This window comes from Musa acuminata, chromosome BXJ3-4 (assembly GCF_036884655.1).
Source record: "Musa acuminata AAA Group cultivar baxijiao chromosome BXJ3-4, Cavendish_Baxijiao_AAA, whole genome shotgun sequence".
Classification (NCBI taxonomy): Eukaryota; Viridiplantae; Streptophyta; class Magnoliopsida; order Zingiberales; family Musaceae; genus Musa; species Musa acuminata.
In genome coordinates this window covers 12,524,132-12,537,359 of record NC_088352.1, presented here as the reverse complement: position 1 = coordinate 12,537,359, position 13,228 = coordinate 12,524,132, and the positions used below count along the sequence as shown (strand labels likewise).

General features: G+C 37.4%; 1 long non-coding RNA gene across 1 annotated transcript; it reads left to right on the top strand.

Moving 5' to 3' along the window:
• Positions 1-11,979: 11,979 nt before the first annotated feature.
• Positions 11,980-12,938, top strand: LOC135635455 (uncharacterized). The gene is made up of 2 exons (XR_010495637.1): positions 11,980-12,313; positions 12,418-12,938. It is a non-coding gene; the product is annotated as an uncharacterized LOC135635455 (long non-coding RNA).
• Positions 12,939-13,228: the final 290 nt, after the last annotated feature.

The window sequence follows — 13,228 nt, the reverse complement described above, 5'->3', positions numbered from 1 at the left end:
ACGTTTCAAGATGCTCGGGGACGGACGGTGACGCGTGACCAACCGAGCCGTTTCGTGAGTACCCGAATCCTCCCAATATTTTCCATTTAAATTCGACTCCAAAACTAATGCAGTGAGGTCGGTGATCTTTCTAAAAGGCTTCTTCGATCCACTTAATGACGTGAATCGGGTTCGTGTCCATCGCCTTGGGTACCATCCAAAGGCACTTTAACGGGTCCTTGAATTCTCTAAAGGTTAAAGATCCCCCCACACCTAATGGTGTCACGCTCGAATCCTTTTACTTTGGGGTTGATTGATTCTTGTTGTTCATCGTGTGATTTTTGAGCGTCGGCAGTCGCTTTTAGATATTGCCAAAGGAATCTCTTTTTGGAGCAGTTCAATTGCAAACGCATCGATGGGCAGCTGTAAGTTGTAACTCTGACTCGTTGACAGATGCGCGAGACATAGTTTGTGCACCCATGTGTTCGTGTCTCGGAGAGCGTTCCACGATGGTGGTCGGTGGAGACGTGAGAGCGAAAGAGATTTATTATCAGGTTTATTGGTCCATTTAAATCAGATTTAGACGTCCTCTAGTGTGGACTACCAAAGAAAATAACAGGTTCGCCTTCATGAAAACTACATTTACAACCATTAAATGATAATAATAATTAAAAAAAAATTAAAGAGGGAGGGGAGGGGCATGGAGTATAGACGCCGACGTAATTATTAATTATATTTAAAATAAATTTTAATAAATAAATATTATCGATCAATTATCATGTGATCTACATGTGACAATCAAGTTGACCTAAGAGAGACAAGACTTACCCCCTTAATTTATTTGTGTGAACATAAATCCAAAGTAAACTAATTGTCTCTCTCTTATTGTCATTTACATGAACAATCATCCAATATATGGGTTATTGAGAGTTATCCCCTCACGAAAGCATAGGAATCAAGATCAATCACCTTTGTACCACTTCCACTTTACTTCACCTTAGGACTAACTTAGGCATCAAAATGATCGAGTCAAGAAACTCACTCTCGACATCGGTCTTCATGTACATTCTCGTCGAAGCACCCTAGCGCACCCAAATTAACTTCCACGAGACCTTCAACATTACCTCAATAGCATTTTTTTATTTCTATGCATGTATAGTCAAACCATGATGGGCTAACCTGAACATCAAAAATATTTTTTTCTAATATTTTGGTGCTAGTAGAAGGGTCATATCATAGAAACGTAAGCTCGTTCACTCACTCAATGAGCATTCGAGTGTGGAGGCTTCACCCCTAACTTAAAGTACTTTATTCATGGGGGGTAGTAGCTAGCATTTTGGAACCTCGACGTAGACTCTAATGATGTATTTTCGTATATTTAATGTCACAAGCCTCTCTCCCCCAACGATGATCCTGACCCACATGCTCATCTATGTTAAGGTCTTCTTGAACCTCACTCAATAAGTTTAGATACTAACGAAAATACTATAAATCATCACCCCACTCCTATCTCAATTAGTCCAATCAATAGTGCCTCCAATCCTACAATTGTACATAATACTACTTATGCCCATCAAGATTCCCTAACCTAACATGGCCTCGACCTCTTAAGAATGCATGAGGCCCATCGAGTCCTTAGTAGAGGGGGTACCCTAATCCTCAACCATAGAGTTCAATAGATCTCCTCCTAACCTTTAAGGAATTTGTTGGCTGTGTTAACCCAACCTAATATATCATAGCCTTGTATGCTCATATGTATTTATATGACATGATATATGCTCTAATGTGTCACACATTTTGTACTATGCTACGAGGCCTAATGCAAGAGTAGTATGCCTACTTGAATTCACTCTCGATTATCTCATTTAGGGTAATTAGCAAAAGGGTTTGGATAACATTTCATCGGAAATATACGCCCTCCGAATTCGACAATAGTAATGAAGAGACACTCCTGGATTTCATCACCCGATTCATAAATAATACATGAGGCATAGCCGATGGTTATCCGTCGCTCCTTGTACAAACTTTTATGATGGGATATAGGTTCTTCTGACTCTTCTAGTTATTGATAGAGAGGCCAACGATAATAATACCCAAAACACTCTAGAAAGCCAACTAATATATTGTCATTGATATAATGGTATAGAGCAAGCATAAAGAGTCATGTTAAAAACTGAAGCAAAAGCCACTACCATCTTAATATCTCACCTAAGGTGTGCCTAGTGAAGTAGAGTTCTTAAAAGTTTGCCTTTGATTGCCACCAAGTCATTGGTGATAAGGTAGATAAGTAGTTAGGTGCTGAAGTTTTTCTTGAAATGCAATATCTCTAATGGCTTGCTAATATTACACTCGTTAATGTTAAGATCAAGAACGACACTAAGAGGGGGGGTGAATTAGTACAGTGAAAAAATCATCGATTTTGTAATATATTCATTCATTGAAAACTAATCTCAGAAAGTGCTTGACTTTAGAGTAAATGAACTAGCAATTAACTTAGAAAGTAATAGTAGTAATGAAAAGCATAATAGAAATGAGCACATCGGAATTTATAGAGGTTCGGTCGTTGTGATCTACATCCACTTCTAATTCCTACTCTGTCGAGGTCACCGACGTCCACTAATGGTCTTCCTTCAATATGCGAAGACTAACCACCATCTTTAAAGTATTTTCTCATTTTCACGGGTTTAGGAGACAATCCTTACAAGCCTCGTACCTCTCTTGAATAATCAAAAGATTTAGAAAGGGAGGAGGAGGACTCTTAGCTCTTTTACAACACTTTTAACACCCCAAGACTTCAAGATTCATGCCCTTTCATGCAGAAAAGGGTAGGGTATTTATAGGCCCCAATGACTTTAAAATTGGAGCCAAAAAGTATATTATCCCAGATTTCCAAGGTACTGTACTGGTAGTACCACCACCATTATTGGACGGTACCACGCCGTGATGAGTTCTCGACTCCATCCACGGGTAGCCCTTTCCTACTCGAGCCCTCTCACCCTGCCCAAATGCTAGGTCAGCTCTGATACCAAATGTCACGACCCGAGTCTGATGAGCCAACTAGCCAATAACTCCATTTTGGTCCTTCAACCACGGACCAAAATGCTTAAGCGAGAGTTAACATAGTACACTCATCAGGCCCATATAAGCTAATCATACACATTGCCCACTTCCGATGTGGGACTAATGGGATGTTACAGAATCTTCGACGTATCGTCTGATATTTGACTCTGACCCAACATCTTACTTTATGTCTTCATTGCTATCGTAGTTATTCCTACAATACTTATCTCAACATATGGATTAGATTAATAATTTACTGATTGATTTCATCATCAAAATCCGAGATTCAACAATCTCTCCTTTTTTTATAATAACGGAGTTAACCTTAACTCCCCCTATCTATATGACATACCTGAGAAAAGACACTCTTGAATGCAAGGTCTTTAAATTCAACCATCAAACTGATAAGTTATATTCATTTAAACTTATCTACATGCACATCATGATACTTATCATGATTTACCAATTTAAAATATAATACCATGTATTTATCAATAAAAATAATGTCAAGGCATGACATCCATTTTTAAGTCCAATGATGATAGACAATCATCATTTTCAAATATGATATGAATTTCAAATATGAAATTTAACAAGATAATAATTCTCGATAAAAGATGAGAATTCATCATTCCGAGGCATGATATTAATTGTAAATAGCATGATAAATTTGATATCTCATCATAATGATAGACATTTATCATAAAATCAAGCATGATTTTAAGAACAAATAATTTCAAGTATCCCTGCCACATTACTATAGAAATCAATCATACATTTTGATATTTTTTATGTATTTGACAAAACTAGCCATATTTTAAGCATTCACAATAAATTCAAGCATTTACGATTCAGTTTTCACATTATCATCAATTTGTCATATTTCTCTCCCTTTATCATCAAGTAAGTTCAACACCAAGTTATCCAAGTTAGCAAAAATGAGAAGTCTAAGTAGAAATTTTGCATGATAACATTTTTACTTTGGATGTGCAAAAGCTTTTTGGTTCTTCTTGAGACATGCAAGTTTCTTTCCTTTTATTTTTTATAAAAATAAGATGAAGAGGAAGAACGGTAGGAAAGGAATTCATCAATAACCAAATTCACGAAAGGATTTGAACCAAGTCAAATGAAAATAAATTGAGTTTCATTGAATCAAGCTTTTAGTTCAACAAGGAGAAGGGATTCATGAAAAGGATCAAGATATCCATACAAAATCAAATCCTCATTCTTGCAAGTGATCATCATATATTAAAAATTCATAAAATTCTTCTTTCTTAAGGAGCATCATACGAAGGGGAAAAAATTCACGAATAAAACTTCATAAATCAAATATGTTTCTTATTAAAAATTCACAAGAGTGAAATCTGTGAGATATGTATTTGTCAATGAATTCCATGAGTGAAGTGATTGAGTATATCAAAAATCACTAAGTGATGGAGCAAGGGTATGAAGTAAATTTGATACCAAGTTAAGAGGAAGATAAAAAAAAAATAAATTCATAAAAGCTCCATTCATGAAATAAATTAAGAGGTAGATAGTCCGGAAAAGAAATACAACAAACTCATATATTTAGACAGTTTAACATTTCTAACTTTATAAATAACAATACATTAAGTTATAAATACCAAAAGTTGAATATTTTCTTTTGTAAATATCACAAGAAAGAAAAACGTTCTTGATTTCAAAAGACAACCGAGAAATTTAAAGAATGTATCAAGGAATTTATATATTCAAAAGATTTATCAAGTCTAGTTCTTAGAGTAATACAAGCACATGACGTCAAAGGGTACGTCATAGAATGTAAGAAGTATAGTATATCAAAGAGTATAACTCATCATGGTACTTTTTTAGTTCTCTACTCCCTTTTATTAGCAAAAGAAAATACATCACATATTAAGGTAGTGGTAAATCAAAATGCCTAAACAAAGTATTCAGTTGCCGACGAATTTGTTGCGTCTCGGTTAAGATTCGATTTTAACGTAGCTCAATTCGATCTTGATGCAGTTTAATTCGATCCAATCGAGTCACTATTGGATCGACGGATGAGGAGGGTGCTTGCTCTATTGGAGGTGCTGCCTCAAGAGGATTGATAGGAGGAGAATGACTTTCCCTATAGATAGGTGTTTTTGGTTCTGGATCAGGTGGGAGAGGTTCAGTCCTCCTAGGTAATCTAGTCCAAATTTCATTTCTTACTATGCATCTTAATCTCTTTAATAGATTTCCATTGATGACATTGAATCGATCAAGTTTTAAGGTTTCTTCATTAAATGAAATAACTATATTATATACACACACATTAGTCTAGTGATTAAACCACCATAAGGAAGCATCATATCTTTTGTTGATAGTTCAATCATGTTTTTTTTTATCATATCTTTAGTGATTAAAAGTTACGTTTGATGCGAGGTGATACATGCAAGGTAAGGCCTTTTACAAAGGTGGTTGGATTTTGATGAGAGCTACTCACAAATCTGATTCCACCTCTTTTATAAACGTGACCCTCAAGGACTTGCTACCAATCTCAAACTTTTCTAAAGTTTCTTTAAGTGGTAGGTTTTCCTTCTCAAGTGCCTCTAAGTGTTCACACTTAGTGCATAGACGCAAAGAAGGATTATCACGCTTAAATTTTTTAAAATTAATATTTAAAAGGGCATGCTCCTTTTTTAAAGAATTATACTTTTTACTTAACATTATATATTTATCAAATAATTCATGAAAAGTACTTAAAAGCTCATCGAAAGATAAATTTGTGTTTAATGAACTACTTACCTCATCTCTGATAGTCATTAGTGCGTAGTTGGCGATCTCCTTATTGCTTTGTTCTTCGCCTTCGGAATCGCTCGAGTCTTCTTCTTTAATTGCTTCTTCTTTACTTAGAGATATTCACTTTTAAAATATCCTAGCTTATTGCATTCGTAGCATATAACTTGTTCTTTCTTGGGTTCAATTTTGTTTTAGTGTCATTTTTAGATTTATTTCTTTTTATGAATTTTTTGAACTTTCTTGTTAAGAGTGCTAAGTCATCGTCATAGTCCTTATCATTTTAAATTTTCTTTCAAGTGGTCTTCATGAATTCTTAGTATCATATCCTTCATATTCTTTAGAAGGTTGTTCTCAAGCTCTTCATTAGCATTGCAAGTTATTTCATAGGTCATTAATGACCCGATAAGTTCTTCGAGAGGAAAATAATTCAAATCTGTGACCTCTTGAATGATCGTTACTTTAGGGTCCCAACTCTTTGGAAGGGATCTCAATATTTTATTAACAAGTTCAAAGTTCGAAAAACATTTGCTAAGAGCTTTTAAACTATTGATGACATCCGTAAAACAGTTGTACATATCAACAATAGTTTCTCTTGGCTTCATCCAAAATAATTCATAAGTATGAACTAAAAGATTTATCTTAGACTCCTTTACTCTAATAGTGCCTTTGTGAGTGATTTCGAGTATGTGCCAAATATCGAAAGTCGTTTCACAAATAGACACTCGATTGGACTCGTTTTTATCTAAAGCGTAAAATAAGGCATTAATAGCCTTGGCGTTTAAAACGAAAGTCTTCCTCTCCAACTCATTCCAATCATTCATTAGAAGAAAAGACTTTTGAAAGCTATTTTCCAGATGTTCCATAACTCAAAATCCATAGAAATTAGAAAAATCCTTATTCTAGTCTTCCAATATGTGTAATTCGTCCCATTGAACATGGGTGGACATGTAATTGAGTAACCCTCTTGGTTAGCGGCAAATGTCATCTCTCTTAGGTTTCAAACCAAAATGAAAGTGACCTTGCTCTGATACCAATTGTTAAGATCAAGAGTGACACTAAGGGGGGGTGAATTAGTGCAGCGAAAAAATCGTTGGTTTTGTAAGATATTCATTCGTTGAAAACCAATCTCGAAAAGTGATTGACTTTATAGTAAATAAACTAGAAATTAACTTAGAAAGTAATAACAATAATAAAAAGCAGAATAGAAATGAGCACATCGGAATTTATAGTGGTTCGATCGTTGTGACCTACATCCACTTATGATTCCTCCTTCGTCGAGGTCACCGGCATCCACTAATTATCTTCCTTCAATGGGCGAAGATCAACTACCCTTTTTACAGCACTTTCTCATTTTCACGGATTTAGGAGACAACTCTTACAAGCCTCACACCTCTTTTGAATGATCACAAGATTTAGAAAGGGAGGAGGAGAACTCTTAGCTCTTTCACAACACTTTTAACACCCCAAGACTTCATGATATTGTTCACACTTTCATGCCCTATTATGTAGAAAATTATGGGATATTTGTAGGCCCCAATGAATTCAAAATTGGAGCCAAAAAGTATATTATCTTAGATTTTCGGGGTACTAGCAGTATCACTACCATTATTGGGTGGTACCATCACTTGCAGACTGACATTGGGCAGTACCACTGCTCAGTTTGGGTGGTACGATCGCTTGACAAAGCTCAGAGACCGAGCTCTGGCGATATCATTACCTGACAGGGCGGTACCATCGCTTGGCAATATTAATTATTGACGGTACCACCCCTAGTCCTAGGCGGTGCCACCGTCGACCATGACTTTAGGTGTTGAATGGGCTGTTCAACTAGCCCAATTCAGCCCTGTTAAGGGCCTAGTTGGCCCCTAACTGAGTTAGCGAGATTTTATCCCAATCCTAACTCAACTTATGGTCTAAGTATGATAATTTAAGACATTAACTAAGCAATCTTGATCCGGTATGTTAATTGTTCTTCCGGCGAACTTCTCGGTGAACTTTCGATGAGCTTCCGATAAACTTCTTAGTGATCTTCCGGTAAACTTCTCGGCGAGCTCCAGACGAACTGTCGAAGAGCTTCCAATGAACCATCGGCACATAGTCCGAATCTTCAACGTATCGTTTGATATTTGACTCCGGCCCAACATCTTGCTTTATGCCTTCATTGCTATCGTAGTTAATCCTGCAACACTTATATCAACATATGTATTAGATCAATAATTTATTAATTAGTTTCATCATCAAAATCTGAGATTTAATAGCTAAAAGATCTAATTAAAATTGATGGATATGCGTTGATTATATCGATCTCAATAAGACATGCATCGAGGGTGAGCATCTCAACATCACTCGACATGCCCCCTTAGGGGCGAGCATCCAAAAATGCTTGATACATCCTCCTTGGGGTTGAGCATCTCAATAGCACCGACACCCCCTGTGAGGGTGAGCATCTGAAGATACTGTTGAGAAATCTAAGGGCTATATCACATGTGCAGCGAAAGAACATAAAATAAAATATCATATTTTCTAAAAAGGTGTTCATCATCGTGCAAATATTGGTGTACAAAATCCACGAAGCTAGAAACCATGTATGAGATAGTTGTGTTACCAAAGAAGATCGTATATCCCTAAAATCCTGTAGATCTGTGGGAGAGGATGAAGGAGGTCAAGCATCCTCCTCTCTAGTGGTGATCTATACGGTAGGAGCTATGAAGACGCTCCTCGAATCGCTGCCCAAATCTCCAAACTTACTGTCTGAGAATGAGAAAGGAAGAGGAGAATAAGAGGTGACAACTAAGAAGCCTCTAGCCTATGGGCATTTGGTTCTCTCCTATTTATAGAGGTTCCCTATCAACTTAACCCTGATGGATCCTGCCCTATTAGGTATTGGATCTCCATCCAACTGCCCAAGCCTCTTAGATTAGTGGATCTCTATCCAATAATCTCTCATTAGCTCTTATTGGATCCCATTCATAGGATCCAATAATTCAGGAGCTTATTGGATATCCAATAAGATAGGGGCTCCGGTGGATATCTCATATTTGAACCTCTATTCATCGTAATGCCTATCATATATATGTAATCCTTTAGGCTCAATATAGAGCTGGCCGTGAGTCATACCTGTCAAAACTCCTTTTAACTCAGTGAATTATTATCCCCATAATGATTCACTTGACTCATCGACTGCGAACGTACTAGGCCACTACGCCACAGTCTCTAGACGATACAAGAGAATCCAATCATTTAAATATATTTATCCTCAGTTATCATATACATATAGTCTCATCCATCTAATATCCCTGAAATTGTATACCGGGCATGATGATGTCAAGCCCAGACGGTTTATCCATAAGTTTTGCTCTAATCAGATTCTCTTGGAGAACTCTCTCTCTCTCTCAATCTCAATGACCTTGGCTAAGAATTTATTTAAGTAAAAACACATGAGATATTTATCTTATAATATCAAGAGTCGATGATCCTCTATCGACGCTCAATAGCCCTCGTAAGGTTGGCTATCACTCTCGATGACTGGTTGTACTAGATCTGAAACTTTTAAACATATAAGTCTAGTATCCAAGAGTGGCGTACTAATATAGGACATTCTTGGTGTTTCAAGTCTAAGGACTAGGTATATACTAGTCATGTCTTATAAGCCAATCATGTGAGTGATGACACGTGTGACTTCATATGCAGTCTTTTTACTTATTATATTTTGACATTTATCATTTTATAGTGCTCTTATATATATATATATATATATATATATATATATATATATATATATATATAATGATGTTCTTAGATATGTATAATGAGAATTAAATCGTGATGAGATCACGATAATGAGGTCGATTAACCTTTAAACACATACCATAAATAATCTCGGTCATAGGTTACTCAAGAGGGATATCGAGATAATCGGACTGACTTATGTTTTGTATACCCATCCATATGATGGATACAACTAGTCTTATAGCTACTCGTGTGGAGACACTAGGGATACAGTACAGGTGTTCATTGGAGAATGAGTTCACTGATTGATCCGATTACAGAATGCTAGATGGTTAATGATGCCTTATTTTTAGACAGCGATTTCGTAGTCCTAGTGGTGTACCTGGTCTTTAGACTTGAGACACCAAAGATGTCTTGTATGAGTACTTCACTCTTTGATACCGGACTTATAGGTCTAGAGATTCTAAATCTAGCATAATCGGTCATCGGGAGTGATAACCAACCTTACGAGGACTATTGAGTGTCGATAAAGGATTATCCACTCTCGCTGTCATGAGAGGAATATCCCATGTGTTCTTGCTCAAATAAATCTCTAGCCAGGGTCATTCAGATTGAAGAAAAAGAGTTCTCCGAGAGAATCCGATTAAAGCAAGACTCAAATAAAAATCGTATAGGTCTGACAGCACTATGCCTGGTATATGATCTTTAAGATATTAGATGGATGAGGGACTATAAGTACACGGTAACTGAAGATAGACATGTCCAATGGATTGGATTCCCTTGTATCATTTGGAGACTGCGACGTAGTGGCCTAGTACGTCCGTAGTCGATGAGTCGAGTAAATTATTATGGAGATAATAATTCACTGATCCAGAAGGAGTTCTGACATATATGACTCACGACCAGCTCGATATTGGGCAAAGAGGGTCACACACATATTGTAGGCATTGCGATGAGTAGAGGTTCGGATATGAGATATCCGTCGGAGCCCTTATCTTATTGGATATCCAATAAGTCTATAAATTATTGGATATCTAATAAGCTCATGAATTATTGGATCTTATGGATGAGATATAATAAGAGCCCATGAGAGATTATTGGATAGAGATTCCTACTAATCTAAGAGGATTGAGTAGTTGGATGGAGATCCAATACCCAATAGGGCAAGATTCGGGTTAAGTTGATAGGGGATCTCTATAAATAGGAGGGAATTAGTGATTGATAGGCTAGAGCATTTTTGGTTTGCCTCTCCTATTCTCCTCTCCTTTTCCTCCTCAAAGTAGGCTTCAAGTTTTGAGGAGCATCGTCACAATCTTGCTATGTGGATCACCGCTAGAGATGAGGGCACTTGACCTCCTTCACCCTCTTCTAGAGATCTACAGGGATTCAGGGATATACGACCTCCCTAGGTAACATAATCTATCTTATGCGCAGTTTTAACTTTCGCAGATTTTTATGCACCAATCTTCGCACGATGACAAACATATCTTTGGAAAATTTGGGATTTTATTTTCTGTTCTTCCACTACGCAGGTGACGTCGCCCCCAAGATTTCCCAACAGTACACCACTGAGATAACGAAATCACTGTATAATAATGAGATATCATTAACCATCCAACATTCATTGAGCGGATCAATCAGTGAACTCAGTCTCAAATGAGCACCTGTATTGTAGCCATAGTATCCCCATACGAGCAACTATGAGACTAGCTGCCTCCATCATATGAACGAGTATACCGTACACCAGTCTGTCCGGTTATCTTGATGTTCCTCTCGAGTAACCTATAACAAGGATTATTTAGGGTCTGTGTTTAAAGGTGAATCGGTCTCATTATCGTGATCTCATTATGATCTGATTCCCATTGCACAGATCCATAAACATCACAATATATTCATGCAACAAGAAATATAAAGTGAAAAAATATAGTAATAATAATAAGCAAAAAGATTGCTTGTCATGTCACATTGTCATTACTCATGTGATTGATTTACAAAGCACCTATGACTAGCAGATGCTCGATATAGTCCCCCTTAGGGAGTGAGCATCTCAATGGTACCGACGCACTTCTATGTGGGTCAATGTTTGAAGATGCTTGATATGTCATCCTCGAGGGATAAGCATTTCAACGATATCAGGGTGTGAGTGTCTAAAAATATTTGAGATGTTAAGTGAGCATCTCAACGACGCGGAGCACATGTAATATATATATATATATATATATATATATATATATATATATATATATATATATATATAGGGTAAGACAATGTGTATGTCACATAACGGGCACCATGTGTAGTCTACGCGACGCCAAATCAATGCTTCATCCACCGTAATCGAGCTGCATCCAGCAAGTTCCGGAAACAGGTTGGCATCCTCCGATCGGACCATATTTGAAGGCCCCAGTGGGCGATGACAATGCATGACTCAGAAGGTGATTGGTTCACCCAACTGCTTCGTGTATATCAATCAGAATGCATGATTAATAATGACGAACACACATCACCCAGAACACCTACGTATCCCTTCACACCTTCCTCCAACAACTCTCCACCGTTGTGATCTAAGCCCCTTTTCTGTCTTTCGACGATTTGTCAGTCACCACTGCCGGAGTCACAGTTGCCTTCTGCTCGATAGCGATGGTAGGTAAATACTGGCCGACACTGCACATAAATTAAATTATAGTGGATTCTAAGAATTGACGCGCCGTGTAAATAACATACTCCTTCTTTGATGAGTGCACGGGAATCGAGGATGGCGGCGGAGCTGTCATGTGGGCTGGTGGGTTCTCCTGCTATTGCAGTTCTTCCCATTCCTTTCAAGCTTACACATCCATCATACTTGGACACGCTGCTCCATCAAAACGAAATCGATGGTTGGAACAGGTTGTCTTAAACGACTGCTAATCCCGTGAGAGCGGAGGAGGATCGAACCCGATGCTGCTGCAGCTCGGAAGTCGACGGAGACCTTCGCCCGTGCCACGAAAGAAAGAAAGTCGATTCGATCCACCTCGGGCAGGCATCCACGATTTGGAGTCGATGCAGAAAGGCAATATACAATTATCTGTGCTTCAACTGTTTGTCAATATAGCACTGAGAGTTCCTATTCTAGTTTCTTTACTATATCGTTTTGTTTCTGCTGATCCTCGTCGTATGATATCTCCATCCATAGGCGTGCAGTTTCTGTATTCTGATGGTAGTTATAAGGTGGTTTCAATAACTACCTCATGATCTAGTAGTTATAGGGTGATTGTCACTAGGTCCTATAAATAGGACCGTAGTTCATGTATATAGAGATAGAGAAAATAAAGAGTCTGTGTGCATTTGGTATCTTGTAAGTGTTCTTATCAATTCTCATGTTTTTAATACTATATCAGTTTTCTTGAGTCAAAATGATTCTTTTTACTCGTATCGTAGTATTCTATTTTTTCCTTGCTCCTCCATCCCCAACATTTGTGGTATTAGAGACTAGTTTCAATCTGAACTGGGCATTATGGCTTTTAACGGTAATTTTATGTCTCAACCCCTTATCCCAATTTTCTCGGGCAAAAGCTATGAATTTTGGAGTATCAAGATGAAGACTCTATTCAAACCTCAAGATCTTTGGGACTTAATAGAGAATGGATATCTTTGGGACTTAATAGAGAATGGATATGTAGATTCAGATGACGAAATCAGGCTGAGGGAGAATAGAAAG